At 39.7% G+C, this 12,819-nt stretch overlaps 1 protein-coding gene across 1 annotated transcript in view; it reads left to right on the top strand.

The window, feature by feature from the left end:
* The window catches only part of LOC144893007 (uncharacterized), an 812,187-nt gene that overhangs the window by 610,354 nt on the left and 189,014 nt on the right, over positions 1-12,819 (top strand). The gene's annotated exons all lie outside the window — the stretch shown is intronic.

The following is a 12,819-nucleotide window of genomic DNA, read 5'->3' on the forward strand; positions in this document are numbered from 1 at the left end:
CGATCGATCGCTGAATTAACACCAGGGGGGTTGACTCAGCCTGTCACCCTTCCGAGGTCGGCAAATTGAGTACCAGTTCACTGGTAATTCCCTGTGCATCGCAAGAGGCGACTAACAGGGTGGGCGGCAGGAAGGGCATCCGGCCATAAAACATTGCTTCAAAAAAGGGGACCACGGTGCCTGAAAAAGGCCAACCCCTGCTCTGTGGGGAAAAATGGCCTCCAAAGGTGGTACATTCCTTATATGACCTACTAGGATGGGTACACTTTACGAAGACAGTAGTTTACAAATGATATACGTTACTCAAGAAAACTTGTTTAAATCCCTTTTTTATCAGCGCGGCTCGACACCTGTACTTACCTGAACATGATTCTTCTCTGTGACTCCAACGCGCTTGACGAACGAAGCTTCCCTTCCAGAGACCATTTTATACAGGTCTTGTGATGGGCTGACGCCACATTAAAGGTTTATGGGCTTTGTTAACCACACCATGGGAAATGGTCAGCAGATTCCTGATGATCCCCGCGTGGTGTTTACCTGTCCTGCTGTCTAACGATCCGCTGGCGTGGTCTCAATTGTTGTGCATTCATTGTGCTTTTGATGGTGGATCCGCACAGTGATCATTTGGTCGAATTCATGGAAAGAGTGGAGTGGGGGATCTCTGCTTTACAAACGTTTAACCATGAAATCATCCAATGCAGTACATAAAACTATCAGTTTTTTTCAAGAATAAGCGAAAGAATAAAGCTTTTGATAATGTGACATTCCGAATGTGAATCTCTTAATGTGAGTTAATACCATGTTTCGCACTGTTTAAGCGCCATTTAAAACACTTAAGAGCGATCAGGAATGTATGAACGCCTCGAAATGTAAAATCGCACAATTATGGTTTGTACTTGTTGAGACTGGCATTGTTAATGTTTGTACATTGTATATTATCATTGTATTTGAGGTTTTGTTTGACCCCTGTCTCTTTGTCTGTATGTGAACAGGATATAATCAAAAATTTGGACAGGTTTGTCCAAAATTTGGTGGACCGGTTGGGTATGTGACAAGGAAGAATTGATCCAATTTTGGTGAAGATTCAAATCCGGATCAGATAATTATAAAGTGATTATTCATCATTGAGTTATAGGGCTAAAACCAATAGAAAGCATGGTATCTCAAAAAGTTATGGATGGTTTCAGACAAAACTTGGTGGACAGGTTGGGTGTCTGATGGTTTCAGATAGATTCGATTTTGGTGAAAGTCTGAGTTGGTTAGGTTAGGCGATAAGAACAAGCCAATTCGATTTTGGTTCAGGTCCGAACCCAGTTCCGACCTATCAGTGGGATACAAAATATAGCCCACTGATAGGTCGATCTGATCTCGAAAAACAATGATGTGCATAAGCAATCATTCATCATCTGCATGTCAAGTTTGAACAAGATCGGTAAATGCATGTCCGAGAAATGATTGAGGACATGTTCAATATCGGGTTTTGACAACTTAAATGGCGGCTAGTCAGCCATCTTTGAGCGAATCACGAAACAAAACAATATGCTTAGGTAAACCATCATGTATTGTATTTGTACCAAGTTTGAACAAAATCGATCCATGCATGTCCACTATATGGCTGTAGACGGACGGATGGACAGACAGATGCACGGACGGACGAGATCCAATCCATAAGTCCCCATGTAAGACTAGGTCCAACCGGGGCTAATAACTTGAACAAATGATAAACACCATCAATAACATGAACAAAGGGTACACACTGATCAATTACCTGAACAAAGGGTGCACAACTATCAATAACTCAAGTGTCCATTCAATAACCTGCTCACAGTACATGCCACTGTGAGTGACAACACAAATGCAGATATAACAAGAAAGAGCAATCAGAGATTGCAGACCCTCGCCAGGATGTGTTTTCAGTGGTTTTTATGGCTTTTGTGTTAACAAATATGGCGACCTAACCAGGTGACTGATGACGTCATAAAATTTTTTTTCCTCCACACATTTATCCCTAGATAATGCTCAAGAAATTTCTTCATCTTCATTGAATGAAGTTTTGTACTTGTCGAATTATGACGTCATAATGGAGGCACCTATGACCATCATTAACATATTTTATTCCCCATGGAGAGTTATTTACAATGAGCCATGTCTCAATTTTTTTCTATGCAGCGCTTTCAGGGATATAGAGGTGCAATTTTTTTCGGTTTTTCCAAGATGGCGCCCGTACCACGAGACGTATGACGTCATAATTATCATTACAAATTATACAGGTGGAGTTGCACCTAGGGTGAAAATTTCCTGTCAATCGGACCAACGGTTGCAGAGAAAATCACATTTATTCTGTGCGGACAAACAAACAGACAAACAAACAAACGGATTCAAATGCAATATGGTCTCCTCAGGCGAGGGTAATTACATTACACAGCGCCTTCAGAAAGTATTCACACCCCTTGACTTTTTCACATTTTGTTGTTACAGCCTGAATTTAAAATGGATTAAGTTGAGAAGATTTTTTGTCACTGATCTACACATAATACCCCATAATGTCAGTGGAATTTTTGTTTTTGGAACATTTTACAAAGTAATTAAAAATGAAAGACAGAAATATCCAATTTCTGAAATATCTACAAAATGAAAGACAGAAATTAAATGTGAATCAATAAGTGTTTAACCCCTTTGCTATGACACTCCAAATTGAGCTGAGGTGCATCAGATTTCCTTTGATCATCCTTGAGATGTTTTTACAACTTGATTGGAGTCCACCTGTGGCCATGTCAATTGAATGGAAATGATTTCGAAAGAAACACACCTTTCTATATAAGGTCTCACAGTTGACAGTTCATGTCAGAGCAGAAACTCTACCAGGAAGTCCAAGGATCTTTCCGAAGAACATCGAGAGAGAATTGTGAGAAGGCATAGATCTGGGTAAGGGTACACAACAATTTCTAGTGTTGAAAGTTCCCAAGACCACAGTGAGCTCCATCATTAGGAAATGGAAAGAATAAAGAACTACCCGACCCTTCCGAGAGCTGGCTATCTGACCAAACTGAGCAACCGGGCAAGAAGGACCTTGGTCAGGGCGGTGACCAAGAACCCAATGACCACTCTGACAGCACTACAGAGTTCCTTGGCTGATTTGGGTGGAGAACCTGCCAGACAGACAACAGTGTCTGCAGCACTTCACAAATCTAGGCTTCATGGGAGAGTGGCCCGAAAGAAGCCACTCCAGAGAAAAAGGCACATGACAGCACACCTGGAGGTTGCAAAAAGGCACGTGAAAGTTTCTGAGAGCATGAGGCAAAATATTATGTGGTCTGATGAGATGAAAATAGAACAATTTGGCCTGAATTCAAAGTGTTGAATTCAAGGTCTGGTGGAAACTGAGCACAGCTCATCACCCATCTAACACCATCGCTACCGTGAAGCATGGTGGTAGCAACATCATGCTATGGGGATGCTTTTCAGCGGCAGGGACTGGGAGACGTGTGAGGATAGAGGGAACAATGAATGGAGCCAAATACAAGCAAATCCTTGAGGAGAACCTGCTTCAGAGTGCAAAAGACCTTGTACTGTGGCGAAGATTTGCGTTCCAACAGGAGAATAATTCCAAGCAGCAACCAAAGCAACACTTCCAGCCAAAGCAACGCTGGAATGGCTTCAGAACAAGAACATGAAAATACTTGAGTGGCCCAGCCAAAGCCCAGACCTGAATCCCATTGAGAATATGTGGAAATAATTGAAGATTGCTGTTCTCCGATGCTCCCCATCCAATCTCCATCCAATCCAGATGTGCAAAGCTGATACAGACATACTGTACACAAGAAGACTTGAAGCTGAAATCGCTGCCAAAAGCACTTCCACGAATTATTGAATCAGGGTGTTAAATACTTATGTACATTAAATTAGATATTTCTGTATTTCATTTTCAATGAATTTGTAAAAGTTTCTAAAAAATTTTTTTGCACTTTGACATGATGGGGTATTATGTGTGGATCAGTGACAAAAAAGGTAATCTCAATTGAAGCCATTTAAAATTCAGGCTGTAACACAACAAAATGTGGAAAACGTGAAAAAAAACCGGGTGTGAATACTTTCTGAAGGCATTGTAGTTATTATATGTTAATGGTTTCAACTCATTGTGAGAACTCCATTGCTAAAGGAGTTTTTCTTCCCCCAACGTTTGCGGTACTAAATGAGTTGTTTACCCTCAGCGTGTAAAATACCCTGGATTTAGATAACTGCCCCCTATTTGTACCACTGCGCTATATATAAAAGGCTGCCGTTTTCTCTGTGTCCACATCAGCAACCCTCAAACGAACAGCATCCTCGACCTACCTACCCAACGAACAATCTGCCATCAACATGACTCCTGGGTAAGTGGGGTGTGCAGTACGGATCATCCTTTTCAGAAATTGGAAAGAGTTCATTCGCTTGTTTGTTGCGTTTCCGTCTAAACAGGTGGTGAACAGGTGGTTCAAATCCCATGTATACCCCACCATTGTCTATATACTCGAGTAATGTTGCACTGCAGGTGTCCAGAAATGTCTTTATCCTCGACTTCGATCGTTAGTTCAATGTAATAGTAAATAAATAAATAAAAGGAGTGATTTATGATATGTCTGGATTTTGCAATCCTTTTGAAATCAATCGACAGCCGTTGAAACGATGACTTGGAAATGGCTGAAAACCTTTCGTTCCATTTCACGGGGTGTTCACGTTATTTTTATGGCTCGAGAACAAGGTGGGTTCTTTGTTCGGGTTATATTTATTTAAAAATGACAACATCGTTATTTATTCTTTTTCTACTCATTGGCAGTGATCTGTAAGGCTGAGAAAGTCGGCTAATAATAATATGCAATACCAAGCATACATTAATTTTTGCACTTTAAAGGATGTACCATTATTGATATATTAATAAGAATATACCATTGTTGATATATTAATCAGAATATACCATTGTTGATATATTAATCAGAATATACCATTGTTGATATATTAATCAGGATGTACCATGATTGATATATTAATAAGAATATACCATTGTTGATATATTAATCAGAATATACGATTGTTGATATATTAATCAGAATATACCATTGTTGATATATTAATCAGAATATACCATTGTTGATATATTAATCAGGATGTACAATTATTCATATATCAAACAGAATATACCATTATTGATATATTAATCAGGATGTACCATTATAGATGTATTTATCAGAATATGCCATTGTTGATATATAAATCAGGATGTACCATTATTGATATATTAATCAGAATATACCATTGTTGATATATTAATCAGTATGTACCATTATAGATGTATTAATCAGAATATACCATTGTTGATATATAAATCAGGATGTACCATTATTGATATATTAATCAGAATATACCATTGTTGATATATAAATCAGGATGTACCATTATTGATATATTAATCAGAATATACCATTGTTGATATATTAATCAGGATGTACCATTATATATGTATTAATCAGAATATACCATTGTTGATATATAAATCAGGATGTACCATTATTGATATATTAATCAGAATATACCATTGTTGATATATTAATCAGGATGTACCATTATAGATGTATTAATCAGAATATACCATTGTTGATATATAAATCAGGATGTACCATTATTGATATATTAATCAGAATATACCATTGTTGATATATTAATCAGTATGTACCATTATTGATATATTAAACAGAATATACCATTGTTGATATATTAATCAGGAACCACCTTTGGAGGCCATTTTTCTCCGCAGAGCAGGGGTTGGCCTTTTTCGGTCACCATGGTCCCTTTTCTGAAGCAATGTTTTATGGCCGGATGCCCTTCCTGCCGCCAACCCTGATAGTCGCCTCTTGCGACACACAGGGAATTACCAGTGAACTGGTACTCAATTTGCTGACCTCGGAAGGACGACAGGCTGAGTCAACCCCCTGATATATTAATCAGGATGTACCATTATAGATGTATTTATCAGAATATGCCATTGTTGATATATAAATCAGGATGTACCATTATTGATATATTAATCAGAATATTCCATTGTTGATATATTAATCAATATGTACCATTATAGATGTATTTATCAGAATATACCATTGTTGATATATAAATCAGGATGTACCATTATTGATATATTATTCAGGATGTATCATTATTAATGTATTAATCAGGATGTACCATTTTTGATATATTAATCAGAATATACCATTATTGATATATTAATCAGGATGTACCATTGTTGATATATTAATGAAGATGTACCATTATTGATACATTAATCAGAATGTACCATTATTGATATATTAGTCAGAATGTACCATTATTGATACATTAATCAGGATGTACCATTATTGATATATTAATCTGAATGTACCATTATTGATATATTAATGAGGATGTACCATTATTGATGTATTAATGAGGATGTACCATTATTGATACATTAATCAGGATGTACCATTATTGATATATTAATGAGGATGTACCATTATTGATGTATTAATGAGGATGTACCATTATTGATACATTAATCAAGATGTGCCATTTTTTCACAAGACGAAAGGAAAGTAAATGTTTTCATTTTCATTTCCACACAGTAACGAGAGCTCCGAGGTTGGTTGCGGTGCTTTCCGCAGCCCCTGCAGCCCCTGTGGCCCCTGTGGCCCCTGCAACTATAGTAGCAGCACCTACAGTGGATGTGGCTACAGCAGCTGCAGTCCCTGCGCCTACCGTCCCTGCGGATACACCAGCTCCAGCCCCTGTGGTTCTCGCTCATGCGGATTTGGCACCACCAACCCAGCTGGTTACAGCAGCGGAGGACCCGGTGTCTTCCGTGCTGGCGGTTCCTGTGGTTACAACAGCTGCAACCCTTGCAGTCCCCGTAGCTGTGGCACTTCAGGTTACGGATACGGTAACTATGGCTACGGCAGCGGCTATGGTAACTATGGCTCTGGCAGCGGCTATGGTAACTATGGCTCTGGCAGCGGCTGTGGTAACTATGGCTACAGCAGCGGCTGCTGCGGAAAGCGCTGCTAGTGAAGCGGTTGTTGTGTTGTGAGCAGTCGTGGCGTGGTATCCCTAACGCCTCGCTCCTCAAGGTCCTCGCAAGTCCCATTGGCGAGATCAACCATCGTCCCTATCCCTGTGACGTCATGAATTGAGTCTCGACGTCATGTTTTTTTGTGTGCTTTCCAAATAAACAAAAGTGCACCCTGAATGCCTCGTTTGCTCTTTGGCCTTTTTTGCTGCTGGTCAGACTGACTGTTTGGTCTTAAAGCTTAGAATAAGTGATATAACATAAACATCTCGCAACATGTTTTTTTGTCCACCGATCTGACGGGACCAATCTTTCGTGCCCAAAAATGGAAGAGGTACACAGGTGGCTGGCTGCAAGTGCCAAAAGTTTTTTTTTTTTTTTGTATACAGAGTCGAGGCTCGTGAAAGAGCTAAAATCTAAATCTAAAATCTAAAAATGAAATCTAAATACAACATTAAGGTTGTGATCCCAGTAAATGCAGCAGCTTCAGGAAGATCCTTCAGGCACATGATCTGCACAGGACAATACTTGTATTGGTTGTTTCGGTGCGTATGATCAAGATCATGGACACTTGACTTCACGTGCACAGGTGTACAAAAAGGAACTTGGACAAACGTGGGCAGAAGAGTTTCCTTTTATTAGGGTTGCACATAAACCGAGGACAAATCGATGGTGCAGCATGGAAAGCACGACCGTAGGGAAATATCCAAGCACATATACACCAGATACAAATAAAATAAATAACTAGTGTAGAGGGCAGGCATTACAACTAGCGTAGAGAGCAGGCATCCGATTATGGATGTGGAATTGAGAGGGAGTAGGAGGAATTGGGAGGGATGCTCCTATCCTGAAAACTTCCATGTGCAAGTTGTTCCGAGAGCTCACGGGTTGGTTCCGATATCCATTATCAAGTGTTCTGTGAGTAGAGCTATGCTGATAAGCAGAGGTCATGCCCATGTGGAACAAGCAAAAGGGGTCGGGGGGGGGGGGGGGTTCGTGGTGGCACAGTGAGGCCACTGCGGCACATTTGGCTGGTTTAGAAGTTGAAGGGTCCCTGAAAACCTGCCCCCTGGAAAGACCCCCCGCACGGAGCACGCTGAAATGGTGGGGAAGCGTGACTTGACGGTTGGGAACAGAACCCTTGGTGCTGGCACTGCCCGAAAGATTGAGGGCAAGGTGAGCACGACGGGAAGCAGGCTGCGTTCTGGCCGTTGAATGCCCCATGCTGACCGTTGAATGCCCCATGCTGACCGCTGAATGCCCCATGCTGACCGTTGAATGCCCCATGCTGACCGTTGAATGCCCCATGTTGACCGGGGAAAGCTCCGTGCTGACCATGGAAAGCCCCGTGCTGACCGGGGAAAGCCCCCTGCTGACCATGGCAAGCCCCGTGCTGACCGTTACAGGATCCGAACTGAGAGTGGCATGCATGTGGATGAGAAAACCCGAATCCGCTCCCACTCAACGAATCCTCTCCGAACCCGGAGCGCTCCATAGATGGTCGCATGACGTGGTTCGGACTCTGCGATGATTGCCCGGGACTCTGCTGCGATTGGCGTGCTCCGTACATGAGGACTCTGTAGCACAAAGCATTCCATCAAAGAAACCAGTTAGACAGTACTTTAAAGCCAAACTATGCATTTCTTACACACCACATCGTCTTTCGCATGAAAAATAAATAAATAACTGGAGTTCACAGAACACCTTACCCCGCACAGTTTTGAGAAACGAAGACATGGGCAGGGTCTGCGATCGGCAAATTTGATTGGTCGTGATGACGTAAAATGTCGGAATATTTTGTCCAAGTATGTTGACACGTTTATAAAACCCATCATTCACCAGCCATGCACAAGCAGCTGGACATAAGCAAAAAAAAAAACCTTCTACGAGCCATGAGCATGACCTGCTTCAACATTCGCGGTGCTGTGCTTCACGTTTTCATTGCTTACACGGGATATTCTGTCATTCACACTGTGAATAGCTTCACGTGATATCCCGCGGCCGCCGCCGCTCACAGGAAAACATTGTTTCGCGGGATATTCCACAATTCACACTGTGAACACCTTCACATGATATCCCACCAGCTACACAACACGTCATTCCCTTGAATTACTCTACAGAATGAAAACACTCCACCGTATCTATTAGTGTAGTTAGCTGTCTCCCTTTCCCCGTTGAAACATTGGCATGGCGTGCATTCGCAGATTTTCATCGACATTCACGGGATTTGCGTAACCATTTGCTGATTTTGCCTCGCCATTCGCAGTTTGTTCCTCGATATTCGCAGATTTTCACGATTCAGAATCCAATCACTCCTTTTTCCATTGAAACAATGCCCCGCCATTCGCGGTTTCGCAATTCGCGACATTTCCCAGTAACGTATTCCCCGCGAAAAGCGGGGTCCGACTGTATATATATATATATATATATATATATATATATATATATATATATATATATATATATATATATATATATATATATATATATATATATATATACAGACTTGGCATTTAATATGGATTTTTTTTTTTCTTGACTTGGGTTTACTTTCTGAACTCAGTATATCAATCTGGTGAGTTTCTTTTACCCTTCGGTGATGTCTTTGTTGAAAGAACCATGTCACTGATTGTCTTTCGCAGCAAGAAGTCAATAACAGGATTATATCACAGGTGGCGTGACAAAATGTAACGACAGGTACATTTTACGATTGGCTTCACAATCGGGTATATAAGGGTTGTTGCGTTCTGTATTAGGGGAAAACAACTGCTGCACGTCTACAAAAGTTATTGCCGCTTCCTCTGGAGATGGTCCGTCAACTTGAGAATGCTGTTTGTCATGGAGTGGTGGCTTTACGAAATTCTGGCATGAAACAGCGTGCTATTGCTCGGCAGTATGGCATCACTCAAGGTCAGGTGTCAAAGATCCTGAAACGAAATGCTCAGAGGGGTGTCCTTCCTCCAATACCGAGGCCAGGACGTCCACGCAGAACCACAAGGAGAGATGATCGCCAGCTGCACCGGTTAGTCCGCAATGGCCGTACCAAGTCAGCTAATCGGCTTAGGGCTGAGTGGCAGAAACTGACAAATGTGCCTGTATCCAGAAGGCTAGTCAACCAAGGACTGGTTCAAGCAGGCTATCGTGCCAGGCATCCCCTGAGAAAGGTGGACAGGGTAGGTGGCTGAAAATGGCTGTCCACCAAAGGTCCCCATCCAACCTGACAGAGCTTGAGAGGATCTGCAGAGAAGAATGGCAGAAACCCCCAAATCCAGGTGTGCAAAGCTTGTCGCATCATACCCAAGAAGACTCGAGGCTGTAATCGCTGCCAAAGGTGCTTCAACTAAGTACTGAGTTAAGGGTCTGAATACTTATGTCAATGTGATATTTCAGTTTTTTCTTTTTAATAAATTTGCAAAACTTTCTAAAATCCGGTTTTCTCTTCGTCATTATGGGGTATTGAGTATAGATTGATGAGGGAAAAAATGAATTTAAACGATTTCAGCATAAGGATGCAACATAACAAAATGTGAAAAAAGTGAAGGGGTCTGAATACTTTCTGAATGCACTGTGTTTATATATATATATATATATATATTATACAGTATATATTTTATATTTTATATATTATATTATATAAATATGATATAATGTATATTATATTACTTTCGGTAGTAGGATGGAGACAGCAACTGCCCAGGGTAGCTTAAATTGGACCATCTTACACTCTCCGTGTCAGAGATTGCTGGTCTTACATTCTGTCTCACAAAGCATATCTACCAGGCTAGCTTTCATCTCTCTTTCTCGCAAACAAACATCATACACTTCCCTTCTCTTTTATTTAAGGCCTGGCCTCGAAGAGGGCTATATAGTCTGTGCCTGGAGCCTTCATCATAAAACAAGACCGAAAGTCTGACAGTGGGGTACCCTGGCTTCTTTGATACTTTACCCCCCCCCCCTCCCCTCCATACATCATTCACCCTGTTGTCATAATTTCAGTTTCCCCCAATCATCTCGTGTGATAATTTGCCCCAACCAGGTATATGTCGTAATATATAAACGTTTCCTGAAGGGTGTTGAAAGAGACATAACTGACAAAGCTAAATGGCATTCATTACATTCTACCTTTCAGAAGTGTAATTGTCGGCTATAAAACTCACCCAATATGTAGGATAAATATGTGACATACATACATACGGAGAGACAAACGCTGTAAACACACAAATCAAACATATACGCCATAAAAAAATGGTTTGTTTAATCACGAATTTATCAGTTCTGAAAGCTTCTTTGTGAGTTTGAAGGAGAGGAAGAAGCGCTAATGCATGGTTTATTCACTCAGCAGTTTGAACGAAAGCACTTATTATTCTACGACAGTAGAAACCCTGTAGAAGGACACGGAATGAGCATACACAATTATATATACAGTCGTGATATTTTGCGAAGCAATAGAAAAACAAGTACAGATACATTCAAAGTACACCGCCCCCATGCCAAATAATTAAATATCCTACAGCGCGGCATTGCCGGGGCGCCTCCGGCGCCCGGCAATACCGCAGTGCAGCTCATTGAGGCTGCATTGGGAGGGAGAGGTGTACACTAATTGATTGATTAATTGTATAATTAAAATCAATAAAAGATTATCACAAAATATTTTCTTAATCAATTGGCTAAAAGCATAACTAAACCACTAGTGCTTCATCCGAAGATGTATCTTTTAGAAATTTAATTAAATAAGTCATTAATATAAAATTAAATAATTCATTGATTAATCAATAATTAATCAATTAATCGATAAATAATTAATCGATTAAATGATTAATCAATAAATCAAAAATATCCTTGCTAGCCACATCACTTGGTCACTGTCATGTCCAAATATTAGCTTCCCAGCTCAAAAGGTGCCTGAGATATTGGCCAAATGAGAAAGAAAATAAGTAAATGATTAATAATGAAAAGAAAGAAATAATAATCATTAAAAAATTAAATTATTAATCAATTCGGTCACAGAACACATAAACCACCACCATTTCATCAGAATCTGTAACTGATTTTTTTTTTTTTTAGTAATTAATCGAATAATTAAATAATTAATCGATTAATTGATTAATTGATTAATCAATAAATCAAAAATATCCTTGATAGCCACATCACTTGGTCACTCATGTCCAAATATTAGCTTCCGAGCTCAAAAGGTGCCTGAGATATTGGCCAAATGAGAAAGAAAATAAATAAATGATTAATAATGAAAATAAATAAATAATAATGATAAAAAAATTAAATTATTAATCAATTCGGTCAGAGAACACATAAACCACCACCATTTCATGAGAATCTGTAACTTAAAAAAAAAACAATTGTCATTAATTGAATAATTAAATAATTAATCGATTAATTGATTAATTGATTAATTAATAAATCAAAAATAGCCTTTGCAGCCAAATCACCTGGTCATTGGCATGTCCAAATATCAGCTTCCTAACTCAAAGGGTGCCTGAGTTAATGGTCAGAAGACAAATGAAATTTGATTAATTAAATAATTACTTAATTAATCGCTAATAATTAAATAACTCCTCAATTAATTGATTAATCAAAAAACAAAAAATAAAGTTTTTGACAAAGGACTTGCTCACTATTGTGCCGAAATTTCAGCTTCCTAGCTCAAAGGATGGCTGAGATATCGTCCGGACAAACAAACAAGAAAGAAAACAAACAAACAAACGAACAAGAAAATAACCAGAGTGAAAACT

This window comes from Myxine glutinosa, chromosome 7 (genome assembly GCF_964187855.1).
Source record: "Myxine glutinosa chromosome 7, kmMyxGlut1.1, whole genome shotgun sequence".
NCBI lineage: Eukaryota > Metazoa > Chordata > Myxini > Myxiniformes > Myxinidae > Myxine > Myxine glutinosa.